Raw genomic sequence first — 20,774 nt, forward strand, 5'->3', positions numbered from 1 at the left:
TATTGCACTTAAAAACATTTTTTTTAATTATTAATCTGCAATCACGTGAAGAACATCATATTTACTAGGCCCCCAAATTCACCAAGTCACCACCAAAACCTCTTACAGTCGTTGTCCATAAGCATTGTTGTATGCTGTAGACTGCTTCACCATGTCCTCCCACAAACACCCCATTACAGTCGCTGTCCATCAGCGTGTAGTAAATGCTGTAGAATCTCTACTTGTCTTCTCTGTGTTGTACATCCCTCCCATTGCCCCCCCGAGGTCACGCATTATACATGTGAATCCTAATGTCCCCTTTCTTCTCCCTGCCCTTATCCCTCCCTTCCCACACACCCTGCCCATTCCCTTTCCCTTTGGTAACTGTTATTGAACTCTCGGGTTCTGTGAGTCTGCTGCTGTTTTATTTCCTCCAGTTTTCCTTTGTTGTTATACTCCACACATGAGTGAAATCATTTGCTGCTTGTCTTTCTCCAACTGGTATATATCACTGAGCATGCTACCGTCTAGCTGCCTTCACGTCCTTGCAAATGGTTGGATTTGTTTTCTTCTTCTGGCTGCTTACTGCACTTTTTAAACTGGACTTCATTCTTCCTTTTTGTTTGTAGTTTCCCTATGTGCTTTCACCATTGATCTGTTGGTTATGAGCAATAGCTTTGTTTTAATCGATATGTATCTGAATCTGTGTAACTGTCTGTCTATCTATCAATCTATCTATCTATCTATCCTTCTATCTTTCTATCTATGTATCTCTCTATCTATCTTCCTATCATCTATGTATCGTGTCTATCATCTATCTATAATCTCTCATCTATCTATGTATCTATGAATCAATCATCTTTTTGACTTCCCATCTATCCTTATGTACAGAACAGTTAACAACATCGCCTATGTCACTTCCCTACATTATGCTTCCAAAAATCTTGCCAAGTAACTAGGTCGTATGGAGAGCACTGGGTACACTGAGACAATTGCAGGTCGAGTCTGCCGCGTGTGCTTACAAAACCAGTAAATGGTTGTCCAGGGACTTGAACCCATATCTCTGTCCTCTGTCCTCTTTTACCTCCTTCTCTCCTGCTGACTCTAATTTGCCACAATAATTGACTAAGTCTTTCCTGAAGACCACAAGTATCCTTCCTCTGGGCCTGTTGTAGTCAGAAAAGTATACTTGGTGCTTTGCTCATCACCAAGTATGAAGGACATCGGCGTGATCACCTCTGATAGGAGGAGGGACAAATAAAAATGAACACCTATTTCTAGACAGGAGCAGTTTTGAACAAAGAGTGTGTTGTGGAGTGACGTGTTTATTTGAGTGTCCAACCTTCACTCTTAAGTGGTTATTACATTTTTACATTCATGAACATCATAAAACGCACTGATTTCAAAATCCCAGACGCATTTTATTACAGCAATTGTGTTATTGAGGTGAGAAAAATTGAGAAGGACTTTGCTGTACAATGGAATCTATTTCTGGGAACTGCTTAAACCAAACAAAAAAATTCATGGTGGCCAGCTAGGGCTATTTTCTACTATCTGTCTCTGGGGAATCAAACAGAATCCATTTGTTTGTTTGTTTGTTTCTCAGTTTCACATTTTTTGTGTACCTGTCACCGCCCCTTCAGCTTTTAATTTGTCCGTGTCCTGGGATCTCAAGTGAGTCTCCTGTAAGGGAGCACATACATGATCTTTGAGTGAAAGATAGCTTAGTTTAGTAAGACGCTTTCCTATCTACCTACCTATCTATCTCTTTACCTATCTATGTAATCTTTCTATCTATCTATCTGTCATCTATCTATGTTTGGTCTGTCATCAATCTACTATCATCTGTGTATCTATCTAATTAATCTATCATCTATATGTATGTATATCAGTCGTATCTATGTATCAAACATTTGTCTCTCTCTATATCTGTTTTCTCACTTTTGTCAACGTTCTGTCCCTAGGTGCACTTTGATTCCTCTGTGTCCTTCTCAGTCTCAATTTCGTGTGTTTGTTTTTGTGAGTTAGCTGTGTGTTTGCGTCTTGAGAGAAGTGGCCTTGGGTGGGAACTTCTCCTGCATAGGTGGCACGATTCTGCTGGGTTTGGATAGTGTGGTTGGTGGGCTGCGCTCTTGAAACTGTGCAGCCCAGTGCCCTCCATCTGCTCTGCCCCTGGGCCGTTCCTGCTGTGGCGGCTGCATGAGCTGCAGGGAATATCCGAGGCCCCATGCAGGGAGCACCCTGGCGGGCCTGCGGGGTCCGTGGTAGGTACATGCCCTGTAGTATGTCTTTTTGCCTGTGCACCGATGTTACCTCGGTGGCCCTGCTTGGTGGCCCATTTTCAGAGATTATGTGTGTAGTCACTGCTTAAGGGAACTGCCTTTTGGTGACAAGCGGGGTTCTTCTGGGCCAGTGGCCCATGGACTTGCTGAGGTGGCAGCCCAGCTAGCTTGTGGCGAAACTGCTCCCCTCTTCTGTCAAGGTGGAGGTGGAATTTCAGTGCATTTACGCATTTAGATGTGAGTGAGTTCTATCTGAAATGGAATAGTAGCGTTGAGAGCTATGTTTCCACCCCCTCAGCTTGTATTTCATCTTCGTCCTTGGATCTCAAGTTAGTCTCCTGTAAGGGAGCACGTAGGTGGTCTTGAGTTTTCATCCCTTCTTTTAACCCTGTGTCTTTACATTGGAGTCCTGAAGAGCCTGTCCTTTTATTCTGAGAATTGAGAGCTATGTCCTTATTGCACTTAAAAATTTTTTTTTGTTATCATTAATCCACAATCACGCAAAGAACATTATGATCACGAAGTACAGCACGTCCCACCCAAAATCCCCATTACAGTAGCTGTCCATCAGCATAGTTGTACGCTGTAGACCCCTTCACCATGTGCCCCCCACACCCCGTTACAGTCGCTTTCCATCAGCGTGTAGTAAGATGCTGTAGAATCACTACTGGTCTTCTCTGTGTTGTACAGCCCTCCTCATGCTCCCCCCACCCACACATTATACATGCTAATCCTAATGCCCCCTTTCTTTCTCCCCACATTTATCAAACCCTTCCCACCCACCCTGCCTAGTCCCTTTCCCTTTGGTAGCTGTTAGTCCACTCTTGGGTTCTGTGAGTCTGCTGCTGTTTTTTTCCTTCAGTTTTTCTTTCTTGTTATACTCAACACATGAGTGAAATCATTTGGTACTTGTGTTTCTCCGCATGGCCTTTTTCACTGAGCATAATATCCTCTAGCTCCATCCACGTTGTTCAAATGGTAGGATTTTTTTCTTCTTACGGCTGCTTACTGTACTTTTTAAACTAGATTTCTGTCTTCTCTTTTGTCTGTAGTTTCGCTATGTGCTTTCACCATTGCTCTCCTCGTTATTAGCAATAACTTTACGTTAATCAATATGTACCTATATCTATCTATCCATTTGTCTGTCTGTCTATCTATCTATCTATCTATCTATCTATCTATCTATCTATCTATCTATCTTCCTATCATCTATCTATGATATCTATCATCAATCTATGTAAATATCTATCTATCTTTCATCTGTCGTCTGTCTAGCTATCTATCTATGAATCAATCATCTTTCTGTCCGGCTTTCTATCCTTATGTACAGAACAGTTAACAACATCGCCTTTGTCACTTCCCTACATTATGCTTCCAAAAATCGTTCAAGGTAACTAGGCTGTAGGAAGAGCACTCGGTTCACCGAGACACTTGCAGGTCGAGTCAGCCACGTGAACCTACAAAACCAGTAACTGGTTGTGCAGGGACTTGAACCTGTGTCTGTATCCTCTATTATCTTTTACTCACTGTCTGACTCTATTTAGCCACATTCATTGACTAAGAGCTCCGTGAAGACCACAAGTATTGTTCCTCTGGGCCTGTTGTAAACAGAAAGAAAACTTGGTGCTTTGCTCACCACCATGTTTGAGGGACATCGGCGTGATCACTGCTGATAGGATGGAACGACAAATGAAAAGGAACACCAGTTGCTAGACAGGAGCACTTGGGAGCAAATAGTGTGTTGTGGAGTTATGTGTTTATTTCAGTGTCCAAACTTCGCTCTTTATATAGTTATTACTTCTTTACATTCATGAACTACATAAAACCCACTGATCTCAAGGGTCCAGACGTACACTTTTACAGCAATTCAATTGTTGAGTTGAGAGAAAATGAGAAAGACGTTGCTGTACCACTAAATCTATGGCTGGGCAATGCTGAAACCAAACAAAAAGAATTCACGTTGGCCAGATAGGGCTATTTTCTCCTGACTGTCTCTCTGGACTCAAACAGAATCCATTCTAGGATTGTTTGTTTTTCAGTTTCACTGTGTTGGGTACCTGTACACACCCATTCGGCTTTTAGATTATCTGTGTCCTTGGATCTCAAGAGAGTCTCCTGTACGTAAGGGAGCACGAAGGTGGTCTTGAGTTTTCATCCCTTCTTTTAACCCTGTGTCATTTGTTTGGAGCACTCAAAGCCTGTCCTTTTATTCTGACGATTCAGAGCTGTGCCCTTCTTGCACTTAAAAAATTGTTTTTGTTATCATTAATCAACAATCACGTGAAGAACATTATGTTTACTAGACTCCCCCCTTCACCAAGTCCCTCCCAAAAACCTCTTACAGTTGCTGTCAGTTAGCAGAGATGGATGCTGTAGACCCGTTCACGATGTACCCCCACACACACCCCATTACAGTCGCTGTCCTTCAGCGTGTAGTAAGATGCTGTAGAATATCTACTTGTCTTCTCTGTGTTGTACAGCACTCGCCATGCGACCCCGCCCTCACGCATTATACATGCTTAACCTAATCTCCCTTTTCTTTCTCCCCACCCTTATCCCACCCTTCCCAACCACACTTTTCAGTCCCTTTCCCTTTGGTAACTGTTACTCCACATTCGGGTTCTGTGAGTCTGCTGCTGTTTTTTTTTTCAGTGGTTCTTTGTTGTTATACACCACACATGAGTGAAATCGTTTGGTACTTGTCTTTCTCCGCCTGGAATATTTCACTGAGCATGCTACCGTCTCGCTCCATCCACGTCATTGAAAATGGTAGCATTTGTTTTCTTCTTATGGCTGCAAATGGCAGTTTTTAAACTGCACTTCATTCTTCCGTTTAGTTTGTAGTTTCGCTATGTGCTTTCACCATTGATCTCCTGGTTATGAGCAATAGCTTTGTGTTATTTAATATGTATCTGTATGTATCTTTCTATCTATCTATCTGTCTATCCTTCTATCTTTCTATTTTTCTATCTATCTATCTATCTATCTATCTATCTATCTATCTATCTATCTATCATCTATCTGTCTATCAATTTATCTTCCTATCTACCTTTCATGTCTATCGTCTGTCTATCTGTCATCTGTCATCTATCTATCTATCTATGAATCAATCATCTTTTTGTCTGGCCATCTAACCTTATGTACAGGACAGTTAACAACATCGCATAAGTCACTTCCCTACATTATGCTTCCAAAAATATTGCAAAGTAACTAGTCCTTAGGGAGAGCACTGGGATCACTGAGACACTTGCTGGTCGAGTCAGCCGCTTGTGCTTACAAATCCAGTAATTTATGGTGGTGCAGGGACTTGCACCCATCTCTCTGTCCTCTGTCCTCTTTTACCTCCTTCTCGCTTGCTGACTGTATTCAGCCACATTCGTTGACTAAGTGCTTCCAGAAGACTACAACTATCCTTCCTGTGGGCCTGTTTAGACAGAAAAGTATACTTGGTGCTTTGCTCACCACCAAGTTTGAGGGACAATGGCATGATCACCGCTGATAGGAGGAGGGACAAATAAAAAGAACACCTATTTCTAGGCACCAGCATTTGGGAGCAAAGACAGTGTTGTGGAGTTACGTGTTTGTTTGAGTGTCCAAACTATCCTCTTTAGGTGGTTATTACTACTTTACATTCAAGAACATCATAAAATCCACTGATTTCAAAAGCCCAGACACATATTATTACAGCAATTCAGTTGTTCAGGTGAGAAAAAATGAGAAGGACGTTGCTGTACCACTAAATCTATGGCTGGGCACTGCTGAAACCAAACAAAAAGAATTCACGGTGTCTAGATAGGGCTATTTTCTACTGACTGTCTCTGGGGTCTCAAACAAAATCCATTTGTTTGTTTGTTTGCTTTTCAATTACACTTGTGTAGGGTTGCTGTCCCCACCCCTTCGGATTGTAGTTTGTCTGTGTCTTTGGATCTCAAGTGAGTCTCCTATAGGGGAGCACTTAGGTGATCTTGAGTTTTCATCCCTTCTTTTAACCCTGTGTCTTTTGTTTGGAGCTCGCAAAGCCTGTTTTATTGCTGTGCCCATATTGCACTTAAAAACATTTTTTTTATCATTAATCTGCTATCACGTGAAGAACATCATATTTACTAGGCTCCCACCTTCACCAAGTCCCCACCAAAACCTCTTACAGTCGTTGTTCATAAGCATTGTTGTATGCTGTAGACCGCTTCACCATGTCCCCAAACAAACACCCCATTACAGTCGCTGTCCATCAGCGTGTAGTAAACGCTGTAGAATCTCTACTTGTCTTCTCTCTGTTGTACATCCCTCCCTTTGCCCCTCCGAGCCCACGCATTATACATGTTAATCCTAATGTCCCCTTTCTTCTCCCTGCCCTTATCCCTCCCTTCCCACACAACCTGCCCATTCCCTTTCCCTTTGGTAACTGTTATTGAACTCTCGGGTTCTGTGAGTCTGCTGCTGTTTATTTCCTCCAGTTTTTCTTTGTTGTTATACTCCACACATGAGTGATATCATTGGCTACTTGTCTTTCTCCACCTGTTATATATCACTGAGCATGCTACCGTCTAGCTACATCCACATCCTTGCAAATGGTAGGATTTGTTTTCTTCTTAAGGCTGCTTACTGCACTTTTTAAACTGGACTTCATTCTTCCTTTTTGTTTGTAGTTTCCCTATGTGCTTTCATCATTGATCTGTTGGTTATGAGCAATAGCTTTGTGTTAATCGATATCTATCTGAATCTGTGTAACTGTCTGTCTATCTATCTATCTATCTATCTATCTATCTATCCTTCTATCTTTCTGTATATGGATCTCTCTATCTTCCGATCATCTATCTATCGTGTCTATCATCTATCTATAATCTCTCATCTATCTATGTATCTATGAATCAATCATCTTTTTGTCTTCCCATCTATCCTTATGTACAGAACAGTTAACAACATCGCCTATGTCATTTCCCTACATTATGCTTCCAAAAATCTTGCCAAGTAACTAGGACGTATGGTGAGCACTGGGTAAACTGAGACAATTGCAGGTCGAGTCTGCCGCGTGTGCTTAAAAAACCAGTAAATGGTTGTCCAGGGACTTGAACCCATATCTCTGTCCTCTGTCCTCTTTTACCTCCTTCTCGGCTGCTGACTCTAATTTGCCACAATAATTGACTAAGTCTTCCCTGAAGACCACAAGTATCCTTCCTCTGGGCCTGTTGTAGTCAGAAAAGTATACTTGGTGCTTTGCTCATCACCAAGTATGAAGGACATCGGTGTGATCACCTCTGATAGGAGGAGGGACAAATAAAAATGAACACCTATTTCTAGACAGGAGCAGTTTTGTACAAAAGTGTGTTGAGGAGTGACGTGTTTATTTGAGTGTCCAACCTTCACTCTTAAGTGGTTATTACATTTTAAGGTTCATGAACATCGTAAAACGCACTGATTTCAAAAGCCCAGACACATATTATTACAGCAATTCTGTAATTGAGGTGAGAAAAATTGAGAAGGACTTTGCTGTACAACGGAATCTATTTCTGGGCACTGCTGAAACGAAACAAGAAAAAATTCATGGTGGCCAGCTAGGGCTATTTTCTACTGACCGTCTCTGGGGATTCAAGCAAAATCCATTTGTTTGTTTGTTTGTTTCTCAGTTTCACTTGTTTGGGTACCTGTCACCGCCCCTTAAGCTTTTAATTTGTCCATGTCCTGGGATCTCAAGTGAGTCTCCTGTAAGGGAGCACATACATGATCTTGAGTGAAACATAGCTTAGTTTAGTATGATGCTTTCCTATCTACCTACCTATCTATCTCTTTACCTATCTATGTAATCTTTCTATCTATCTATCTGTCATGTATCTATGTTTGGTCTGTCATCTATCTACTATCATCTGTGTATCTATCTAATTAATCTATCATCTATATGTATGTATATCAGTCGAGTCTATGTATCAATCATTTGTATCTCTCTATATCTGTTTTCTCACTTTTGTCAACGTTCTGTCCCTAGGTGCACTTTGATTCCTCTGTGTCCTTCTCAGTCTCAATTCCTTGTGTTTGTTTTTGTGAGTTAGCTGTGTGTTTGGGTCTTGAGAGGAGTGGCCTTGGGTGGGAACTTCTCCTGCGTAGGTGGCACGAGTCTGCTGGGTGTGGATAGTGTGGTTGGTGGGCTGCGCTCTTGAAACTGTGCAGCCCAGTGCCCTCCAGCTGCTCTTCCCCTGGGCCGTTCCTGCTGTGGCGGCTGCATGAGCTGCAGGGAATATCCGAGGCCCCATGCAAGGAGCACTCCGGAGGACCTGCGGGGTCCGTGGTAGGTACATGCCCAGTAGTATGTCTTTTTGCCTGTGCACCGATGTTACCTCCGTGGCCCTGCTTGGTGGCCCATCTACAGAGAGTATGAGTGTAGTCACTGGTTAAGGGAACTGCCTTTTTGGTGACACGCGGGGTCCTCATGGGCCAGTGGCCCATGGACTTGCTGAGGTGGCAGCACAGCTAGCTTGTGGGGAAACTGCTCCACTCTGCTGTCAAGGTGGATGTGGAATTTCAGTGCATTTACGCATTTAGTTGTGAGTGAGGTCTATCTGAAATGGAATAGTAGCGTTGAGTACTATGTTTCCACCCCCTCAACTTGTAGTTCATCTTCGTCCTTGGATCTCAAGTTAGTCTCCTGTAAGGGAGCACGTAGGTGGTCTTGAGTTTTCATCCCTTCTTTTAACCCTGTGTCTTTACATTGGTGTCCTGAAGTGCCTGTCCTTTTATTCTGAGAATTTAGAGCTATGTCCTTATTGCACTTTAAAAATTTTTTTTTGTTATCATTAATCCACAATCACGCATAGAACATTATGATCACCAAGTACACCACGTCCCGCCCAAAAACCCCATTAGAGTAGCTGTCCATCAGCATAGTTGGATGCTGCAGACCCCTTCACCATGTCCCCACCACACCCCGTTACAGTTGCTTTCAATCAGCGTGTAGTAAGATGCTGTAGAATCACTACTGGTCTTCTCTGTGTTGTGCAGCCCTCCCCATGCTCCCCCCACCCACACATTATACATGCTAATCCTAATGCCACCTTTCTTTCTCCCCACATTTATCAAACACTTCCCACCCACCCTGCCTAGTCCCTTTCCCTTTGGTAGCTGTTAGTCCACTCTTGGGTTCTGTGAGTCTGCTGCTGTTTATTTCCTTCAGTTTTTCTTTCTTGTTATACTCAACACATGAGTGAAATCATTTGGTACTTGTCTTTCATTGCATGGCCTTTTTCACTGAGCATAATATAATCTAGCTCCATCCACGTTGTTCAAATGGTAGGATTTTTTTCTTCTTACGGCTGCTTACTGTACTTTTTAAACTAGATTTCTGTCTTCTCTTTTGTCTGTAGTTTCGCTATGTGCTTTCACCATTGCTCTCCTCGTTATTAGCAATAACTTTACGTTAATCAATATGTACCTATATCTATCTATCCATCTGTCTGTCTGTCTATCTATCTATCTATCTATCTATCTATCTATCTATCTATCTATCTTCCTATCATCTATCTATGATATCTATCATCAATCTATGTAAATATCTATCTATCTTTCATCTGTCGTCTGTCTAGCTATCTATCTATGAATCAATCATCTTTCTGTCTGGCCATCTATCCTTATGTACACAACAGTTAACAACATCGCCTTTGTCACTTCTCTAAATTATGCTTACAAAAATCTTTCAAGGTAACTAGACTGTAGGAAGAGCACTCGGTTCACCGAGACACTTGCAGGTCGAGTCAGCCACGTGTACCTACAAAACCAGTAAATGGTTGTGCAGGGACTTGAACCTGTGTCTGTATCCTCTATTATCTTCTTCTCACTGTCTGACTCTATTTAGCCACATTCATTGACTAAGTGCGCCGTGAAGACCACAAGTATTGTTCCTCTGGGCCTGTTGTCCACAGAAAGAAAACTTGGTGCTTTGCTCACCACCATGTTTGAGGGACATCGGCGTGATCACCGCTGATAGGATGGAACGACAAATGAAAAGGAACACCAGTTGCTAGACAGGAGCACTTGGGAGCAAAGAGTGTGTTGTGGAGTTACGTGTTTATTTCAATGTCCAAACTTCCCTCTTTATATAGTTATTACTTCTTTACATTCATGAACTTCATAAAACCCACTGATCTCAAAGGTCCAGACGTACACTTTTACAGCAATTCAATTGTTGAGTTGAGAGAAAATGAGAAAGACGTTGCTGTACCACTAAATCTATGGCTGGGCAATGCTGAAACCAAACAAAAAGAATTCACGTTGGCCAGATAGGGCTATTTTCTACTGACTGTCTCTGTGGACTCAAACAGAATCCATTCTAGGATTGTTTGTTTTTCAGTTTCACTGTGTTGGGTACCTGTACACACCCCTTCGGCTTTTAGATTGTCTGTGTCCTTGGATCTCAAGAGAGTCTCCTGTAAGGGAGCACGAAGATGGTGTTGAGTTTTCATCCCTTCTTTTAACCCTGTGTCATTTGTTTGGAGCACTCAAAGCCTGTCCTTTTATTCTGACGATTCAGAGCTGTGCCCTTATTGCACTTAAAAAATTGTTTTTGTTATCATTAATCAACAATCACGTGAAGAACATTATGTTTACTAGACTCCCCCCTTCACCAAGTCCCTCCCAAAAACCTCTTACAGTTGCTGTCAGTTAGCAGAGATGGATGCTGTAGACCCGTTCACGATGTACCCCCACACACACCCCATTACAGTCGCTGTCCTTCAGCGTGTAGTAAGATGCTGTAGAATATCTACTTGTCTTCTCTGTGTTGTACAGCACTCGCCATGCGACCCCGCCCTCACGCATTATACATGCTTATCCTAATCTCCCTTTTCTTTCTCCCCACCCTTATCCCTCCCTTCCCAACCACACTTCTCAGTCCCTTTCCCTTTGATAACTGTTACTCCACATTCGGGTTCTGTGAGTCTGCTGCTGTTTTTTTTTTTCAGTGTTTCTTTGTTGTTATACTCCACACATGAGTGAAATCATTTGGTACTTGCCTTTCTCCGCCTGGGATATTTCACTGAGCATGCTTCCGTCTCGCTCCATCCACGTCATTGCAAATGGTAGCATTTGTTTTCTTCTTATGGCTGCAAATGGCAGTTTTTAAACTGTACTTCATTCTTCCTTTTAGTTTGTAGTTTCGCTATGTGCTTTCACCATTGAACTCCTGGTTATGAGCAATAGCTTTGTGTTATTTAATATCTATCTGTATGTATCTTTCTATCTATCTATCTGTCTATCCTTCTATCTTTCTATTTACCTATCTATCTTTCTATCTGTCTATCTATCTATCATCTATCTGTCTATCAATCTATCTTCCTATCTACCTATCATGTCTATCGTCTGTCTATCTGTCATCTGTCATCTATCTATCTATCTATGAATCAATCATCTTTTTGTCTGGCCATCTATCCTTATGTACAGGACAGTTAACAATATCGCCTATGTCACTTCCCTACATTATGCTTCCAAAAATATTGCAAAGTAACTAGTCCTTAGTGAGAGCACTGGGTTCACTGAGACACTTGCAGGTCGAGTCAGCCGCTTGTGCTTACAAATCCAGTAATTTATGGTGGTGCAGGGACTTGCACCCATCTCTCTGTCCTCTGTCCTCTTTTACCACCTTCTCGCCTGCTGACTGTATTCAGACACATTCGTTGACTAAGTGCTTCCAGAAGACCACAACTATCCTTCCTCTGGGCCTGTTTAAACAGAAAAGTATACTTGGTGCTTTGCTCACCACCAAGTTTGAGGGACAATGGCATGATCACCGCTGATAGGAGGAGGGACAAATAAAAAGAACACCTATTTCTAGGCACCAGCATTTGGGAGCAAAGACAGTGTTGTGGAGTTACGTGTTTGTTTGAGTGTCCAAACTATCCTCTTTAGGTGGTTATTACTACTTTGCTTTCAAGAGCATCATAAAATCCACTGATTTCAAAAGCCCAGACACATATTATTACAGCAATTCAGTTGTTGAGGAGAGAAAAATGAGAAGGACGTTGCTGTACCACTAAATCTATGGCTGGGCACTGCTGAAACCAAACAAAAAGAATTCACTGTGTCCAGATAGGGCTATTTACTACTGACTGTCTCTGGGGACTCAAACAAAATCCATTTGTTTTTTGTTTGCTTTTCAGTTACACTTGTGTAGGGTTGCTGTCCCCACCCCTTCGGATTGCAGTTTGTCTGTGTCTTTGGATCTCAAGTGAGTCTCCTATAGGGGAGCACTTAGGTGATCTTGAGTTTTCATCCCTTCTTTTAACCCTGTGTCTTTTGTTTGGAGCTCGCAAAGCCTGTTTTATTGATGTGCCCATATTGCACTTAAAAACATTTTTTTTAATCATGAATCTGCAATCACGTGAAGAACATCATATTTACTAGGCTCCCACCTTCACCAAGTCCCCACCAAAACCTCTTACAGTCGTTGTCCATAAGCATTGTTGTATGCTGTAGACTGCTTCACCATGTCCCCCCACAAACACCCCATTACAGTCGCTGTCCATCAGCGTGTAGTAAATGCTGTAGAATCTCTACTTGTCTTCTCTGTTTTGTACATCCGTCCCTTTGCCCCCCCCGAGCCCACGCATTATACATGTTAATCCTAATGTCCCCTTTTTCTCCCTGCCCTTATCCCTAACTTCCCACACAACCTGCCCATTCCCTTTAACTTTGGTAACTGTTATTGAACTCTCTGGTTCTGTGAGTCTGCTGCTGTTTTTCTCCTTCAGTTTTTCTTTCTTGTTATACTCAACACATGAGTGAAATTATTTGGTACTTGTGTTTCTCCGCATGGCCTTTTTCACTGAGCATAATATCCTCTAGCTCCATCCACGTTGTTCAAATGGTAGGATTTTTTTCTTCTTACGGCTGCTTACTGTACTTTTTAAACTAGATTTCTGTCTTCTCTTTTGTCTGTAGTTTCGCTATGTGCTTTCACCATTGCTCTCCTCGTTATTAGCAATAACTTTACGTTAATCAATATGTACCTATATCTATCTATCCATCTGTCTGTCTGTCTATCTATCTATCTATCTATCTATCTATCTATCTATCTATCTTCCTATCATCTATCTATGATATCTATCATCAATCTATGTAAATATCTATCTATCTTTCATCTGTCGTCTGTCTAGCTATCTATCTATGAATCAATCATCTTTCTGTCTGGCCATCTATCCTTATGTACAGAACAGTTAACAACATCGCCTTTGTCACTTCTCTAAATTATGCTTACAAAAATCTTTCAAGGTAACTAGACTGTAGGAAGAGCACTCGGTTCACCGAGACACTTGCAGGTCGAGTCAGCCACGTGTACCTACTAAACCAGTAAATGGTTGTGCAGGGACTTGAACCTGTGTCTGTATCCTCTATTATCTTCTTCTCACTGTCTGACTCTATTTAGCCACATTCATTGAATAAGTGCGCCGTGAAGACCACAAGTATTGTTCCTCTGGGCCTGTTGTCCACAGAAAGAAAACTTGGTGCTTTGCTCACCACCATGTTTGAGGGACATCGGCGTGATCACCGCTGATAGGATGGAACGACAAATGAAAAGGAACACCAGTTGCTAGACAGGAGCACTTGGGAGCAAAGAGTGTGTTGTGGAGTTACGTGTTTATTTCAATGTCCAAACTTCCCTCTTTATATAGTTATTACTTCTTTACATTCATGAACTTCATAAAACCCACTGATCTCAAAGGTCCAGACGTACACTTTTACAGCAATTCAATTGTTGAGTTGAGAGAAAATGAGAAAGACGTTGCTGTACCACTAAATCTATGGCTGGGCAATGCTGAAACCAAACAAAAAGAATTCACGTTGGCCAGATAGGGCTATTTTCTACTGACTGTCTCTGTGGACTCAAACAGAATCCATTCTAGGATTGTTTGTTTTTCAGTTTCACTGTGTTGGGTACCTGTACACACCCCTTCGGCTTTTAGATTGTCTGTGTCCTTGGATCTCAAGAGAGTCTCCTGTAAGGGAGCACGAAGATGGTGTTGAGTTTTCATCCCTTCTTTTAACCCTGTGTCATTTGTTTGGAGCACTCAAAGCCTGTCCTTTTATTCTGACGATTCAGAGCTGTGCCCTTATTGCACTTAAAAAATTGTTTTTGTTATCATTAATCAACAATCACGTGAAGAACATTATGTTTACTAGACTCCCCCCTTCACCAAGTCCCTCCCAAAAACCTCTTACAGTTGCTGTCAGTTAGCAGAGATGGATGCTGTAGACCCGTTCACGATGTACCCCCACACACACCCCATTACAGTCGCTGTCCTTCAGCGTGTAGTAAGATGCTGTAGAATATCTACTTGTCTTCTCTGTGTTGTACAGCACTCGCCATGCGACCCCGCCCTCACGCATTATACATGCTTATCCTAATCTCCCTTTTCTTTCTCCCCACCCTTATCCCTCCCTTCCCAACCACACTTCTCAGTCCCTTTCCCTTTGATAACTGTTACTCCACATTCGGGTTCTGTGAGTCTGCTGCTGTTTTTTTTTTTCAGTGTTTCTTTGTTGTTATACTCCACACATGAGTGAAATCATTTGGTACTTGCCTTTCTCCACCTGGGATATTTCACTGAGCATGCTTCCGTCTCGCTCCATCCACGTCATTGCAAATGGTAGCATTTGTTTTCTTCTTATGGCTGCAAATGGCAGTTTTTAAACTGTACTTCATTCTTCCTTTTAGTTTGTAGTTTCGCTATGTGCTTTCACCATTGAACTCCTGGTTATGAGCAATAGCTTTGTGTTATTTAATATCTATCTGTATGTATCTTTCTATCTATCTATCTGTCTATCCTTCTATCTTTCTATTTACCTATCTATCTTTCTATCTGTCTATCTATCTATCATCTATCTGTCTATCAATCTATCTTCCTATCTACCTATCATGTCTATCGTCTGTCTATCTGTCATCTGTCATCTATCTATCTATCTATGAATCAATCATCTTTTTGTCTGGCCATCTATCCTTATGTACAGGACAGTTAACAATATCGCCTATGTCACTTCCCTACATTATGCTTCCAAAAATATTGCAAAGTAACTAGTCCTTAGTGAGAGCACTGGGTTCACTGAGACACTTGCAGGTCGAGTCAGCCGCTTGTGCTTACAAATCCAGTAATTTATGGTGGTGCAGGGACTTGCACCCATCTCTCTGTCCTCTGTCCTGTTTTACCACCTTCTCGCCTGCTGACTGTATTCAGACACATTCGTTGACTAAGTGCTTCCAGAAGACCACAACTATCCTTCCTCTGGGCCTGTTTAAACAGAAAAGTATACTTGGTGCTTTGCTCACCACCAAGTTTGAGGGACAATGGCATGATCACCGCTGATAGGAGGAGGGACAAATAAAAAGAACACCTATTTCTAGGCACCAGCATTTGGGAGCAAAGACAGTGTTGTGGAGTTACGTGTTTGTTTGAGTGTCCAAACTATCCTCTTTAGGTGGTTATTACTACTTTGCTTTCAAGAGCATCATAAAATCCACTGATTTCAAAAGCCCAGACACATATTATTACAGCAATTCAGTTGTTGAGGAGAGAAAAATGAGAAGGACGTTGCTGTACCACTAAATCTATGGCTGGGCACTGCTGAAACCAAACAAAAAGAATTCACTGTGTCCAGATAGGGCTATTTACTACTGACTGTCTCTGGGGACTCAAACAAAATCCATTTGTTTTTTGTTTGCTTTTCAGTTACACTTGTGTAGGGTTGCTGTCCCCACCCCTTCGGATTGCAGTTTGTCTGTGTCTTTGGATCTCAAGTGAGTCTCCTATAGGGGAGCACTTAGGTGATCTTGAGTTTTCATCCCTTCTTTTAACCCTGTGTCTTTTGTTTGGAGCTCGCAAAGCCTGTTTTATTGATGTGCCCATATTGCACTTAAAAACATTTTTTTTAATCATGAATCTGCAATCACGTGAAGAACATCATATTTACTAGGCTCCCACCTTCACCAAGTCCCCACCAAAACCTCTTACAGTCGTTGTCCATAAGCATTGTTGTATGCTGTAGACTGCTTCACCATGTCCCCCCACAAACACCCCATTACAGTCGCTGTCCATCAGCGTGTAGTAAATGCTGTAGAATCTCTACTTGTCTTCTCTGTTTTGTACATCCGTCCCTTTGCCCCCCCCGAGCCCACGCATTATACATGTTAATCCTAATGTCCCCTTTTTCTCCCTGCCCTTATCCCTAACTTCCCACACAACCTGCCCATTCCCTTTAACTTTGGTAACTGTTATTGAACTCTCTGGTTCTGTGAGTCTGCTGCTGTTTTTCTCCTTCAGTTTTTCTTTCTTGTTATACTCAACACATGAGTGAAATTATTTGGTACTTGTGTTTCTCCGCATGGCCTTTTTCACTGAGCATAATATCCTCTAGCTCCATCCACGTTGTTCAAATGGTAGGATTTTTTTCTTCTTACGGCTGCTTACTGTACTTTTTAAACTAGATTTCTGTCTTCTCTTTTGTCTGTAGTTTCGCTATGTGCTTTCACCATTGCTCTCCTCGTTATTAGCAATAACTTTACGTTAATCAATATGTACCTATATCTATCTATCCATCTGTCTGTCTGTCTATCTATCTATCTATCTATCTATCTATCTATCTATCTATCTTCCTATCATCTATCTATGATATCTATCATCAATCTATGTAAATATCTATCTATCTTTCATCTGTCGTCTGTCTAGCTATCTATCTATGAATCAATCATCTTTCTGTCTGGCCATCTATCCTTATGTACAGAACAGTTAACAACATCGCCTTTGTCACTTCTCTAAATTATGCTTACAAAAATCTTTCAAGGTAACTAGACTGTAGGAAGAGCACTCGGTTCACCGAGACACTTGCAGGTCGAGTCAGCCACGTGTACCTACTAAACCAGTAAATGGTTGTGCAGGGACTTGAACCTGTGTCTGTATCCTCTATTATCTTCTTCTCACTGTCTGACTCTATTTAGCCACATTCATTGAATAAGTGCGCCGTGAAGACCACAAGTATTGTTCCTCTGGGCCTGTTGTCCACAGAAAGAAAACTTGGTGCTTTGCTCACCACCATGTTTGAGGGACATCGGCGTGATCACCGCTGATAGGATGGAACGACAAATGAAAAGGAACACCAGTTGCTAGACAGGAGCACTTGGGAGCAAAGAGTGTGTTGTGGAGTTACGTGTTTATTTCAATGTCCAAACTTCCCTCTTTATATAGTTATTACTTCTTTACATTCATGAACTTCATAAAACCCACTGATCTCAAAGGTCCAGACGTACACTTTTACAGCAATTCAATTGTTGAGTTGAGAGAAAATGAGAAAGACGTTGCTGTACCACTAAATCTATGGCTGGGCAATGCTGAAACCAAACAAAAAGAATTCACGTTGGCCAGATAGGGCTATTTTCTACTGACTGTCTCTGTGGACTCAAACAAATCCATTCTAGGATTGTTTGTTTTTCAGTTTCACTGTGTTGGGTACCTGTACACACCCCTTCGGCTTTTAGATTGTCTGTGTCCTTGGATCTCAAGAGAGTCTCCTGTAAGGGAGCACGAAGATGGTGTTGAGTTTTCATCCCTTCTTTTAACCCTGTGTCATTTGTTTGGAGCACTCAAAGCCTGTCCTTTTATTCCGACGATTCAGAGCTGTGCCCTTATTGCACTTAAAAAATTGTTTTTGTTATCATTAATCAACAATCACGTGAAGAACATTATGTTTACTAGACTCCCCCCTTCACCAAGTCCCTCCCAAAAACCTCTTACAGTTGCTGTCAGTTAGCAGAGATGGATGCTGTAGACCCGTTCACGATGTACCCCCACACACACCCCATTACAGTCGCTGTCCTTCAGCGTGTAGTAAGATGCTGTAGAATATCTACTTGTCTTCTCTGTGTTGTACAGCACTCGCCATGCGACCCCGCCCTCACGCATTATACATGCTTATCCTAATCTCCCTTTTCTTTCTCCCCACCCTTATCCCTCCCTTCCCAACCACACTTCTCAGTCCCTTTCCCTTTGATAACTGTTACTCCACATTCGGGTTCTGTGAGTCTGCTGCTGTTTTTTTTTTTCAGTGTTTCTTTGTTGTTATACTCCACACATGAGTGAAATCATTTGGTACTTGCCTTTCTCCGCCTGGGATATTTCACTGAGCATGCTTCCGTCTCGCTCCATCCACGTCATTGCAAATGGTAGCATTTGTTTTCTTCTTATGGCTGCAAATGGCAGTTTTTAAACTGTACTTCATTCTTCCTTTTAGTTTGTAGTTTCGCTATGTGCTTTCACCATTGAACTCCTGGTTATGAGCAATAGCTTTGTGTTATTTAATATCTATCTGTATGTATCTTTCTATCTATCTATCTGTCTATCCTTCTATCTTTCTATTTACCTATCTATCTTTCTATCTGTCTATCTATCTATCATCTATCTGTCTATCAATCTATCTTCCTATCTACCTATCATGTCTATCGTCTGTCTATCTGTCATCTGTCATCTATCTATCTATCTATGAATCAATCATCTTTTTGTCTGGCCATCTATCCTTATGTACAGGACAGTTAACAATATCGCCTATGTCACTTCCCTACATTATGCTTCCAAAAATATTGCAAAGTAACTAGTCCTTAGTGAGAGCACTGGGTTCACTGAGACACTTGCAGGTCGAGTCAGCCGCTTGTGCTTACAAATCCAGTAATTTATGGTGGTGCAGGGACTTGCACCCATCTCTCTGTCCTCTGTCCTCTTTTACCACCTTCTCGCCTGCTGACTGTATTCAGCCACATTCGTTGACTAAGTGCTTCCAGAAGACCACAACTATCCTTCCTCTGGGCCTGTTTAGACAGAAAAGTATACTTGGTGCTTTGCTCACCACCAAGTTTGAGGGACAATGGCATGATCACCGCTGATAGGAGGAGGGACAAATAAAAAGAACACCTATTTCTAGGCACCAGCATTTGGGAGCAAAGACAGTGTTGTGGAGTTACATGTTTGTTTGAGTGTCCAAACTATCCTCTTTAGGTGGTTATTACTACTTTGCTTTCAAGAGCATCATAAAATCCACTGATTTCAAAAGCCCAGACACATATTATTACAGCAATTCAGTTGTTGAGGAGAGAAAAATGAGAAGGACGTTCCTGTACCACTAAATCTATGGCTGGGCACTGCTGAAACCAAACAAAAAGAATTCACTGTGTCCAGATAGGGCTATTTACTACTGACTGTCTCTGGGGACTCAAACAAAATCCATTTGTTTTTTGTTTGCTTTTCAGTTACACTTGTGTAGGGTTGCTGTCCCCACCCCTTCGGATTGCAGTTTGTCTGTGTCTTTGGATCTCAAGTGAGTCTCCTATAGGGGAGCACTTAGGTGATCTTGAGTTTTCATCCCTTCTTTTAACCCTGTGTCTTTTGTTTGGAGCTCGCAAAGCCTGTTTTATTGATGTGCCCATATTGCACTTAAAAACATTTTTTTTAATCATGAATCTGCAATCACGTGAAGAACATCATATTTACTAGGCTCCCACCTTCACCAAGTCCCCACCAAAACCTCTTACAGTCGTTGTCCATAAGCATTGTTGTATGCTGTAGACTGCTTCACCATGTCCCCCCACAAACACCCCATTACAGTCGCTGTCCATCAGCGTGTAGTAAATGCTGTAGAATCTCTACTTGTCTTCTCTGTTTTGTACATCCCTCCCTTTGCCCCCCCGAGCCCACGCATTATACATGTTAATCCTAATGTCCCCTTTTTCTCCCTGCCCTTATCCCTCCCTTCCCACACTCCCTGCCCATTCCCTTTCCCTTTGGTAACTGTTATTGAACTCTCGGGTTCTGTGAGTCTGCTGCTGTTTATTTCCTCCAGTTTTTCTTTGTTGTTATACTCCACACATGAGTGATATCATTGGCTACTTGTCTTTCTCCACCTTTTATATATCACTGAGCATGCTACCGTCTAGCTACATCCACATCCTTGCAAATGGTAGGATTTGTTTTCTTCTTATGGCTGCTTACTGCACTTTTTAAACTGGACTTCATTCTTCCTTTTTGTTTGTAGTTTCCCTATGTGCTTTCACCATTGATCTGTTGGTTATGAGCAATAGCTTTGTGTTAATCGATATCTATCTGAATCTGTGTAACTGTCTGTCTATCTATCTATCTATCTATCTATCTATCTATCTATCTATCTATCCTTCTATCTTTCTGTATATGGATCTCTCTATCTTCCGATCATCTATCTATCGTGTCTATCATCTATCTATAATCTCTCATCTATCTATGTATCTATGAATCAATCATCTTTTTGTCTTCCCATCTATCCTTATGTACAGAACAGTTAACAACATCGCCTAGGTCATTTCCCTACATTATGCTTCCAAAAATCTTGCCAAGTAACTAGGACGTATGGTGAGCACTGGGTAAACTGAGACAATTGCAGGTCGAGTCTGCCGCGTGTGCTTACAAAACCAGTAAATGGATGTCCAGGGACTTGAACCCATATCTCTGTCCTCTGTCCTCTTTT

Source organism: Manis pentadactyla, chromosome X (genome assembly GCF_030020395.1).
Source record: "Manis pentadactyla isolate mManPen7 chromosome X, mManPen7.hap1, whole genome shotgun sequence".
Lineage (NCBI taxonomy): Eukaryota > Metazoa > Chordata > Mammalia > Pholidota > Manidae > Manis > Manis pentadactyla.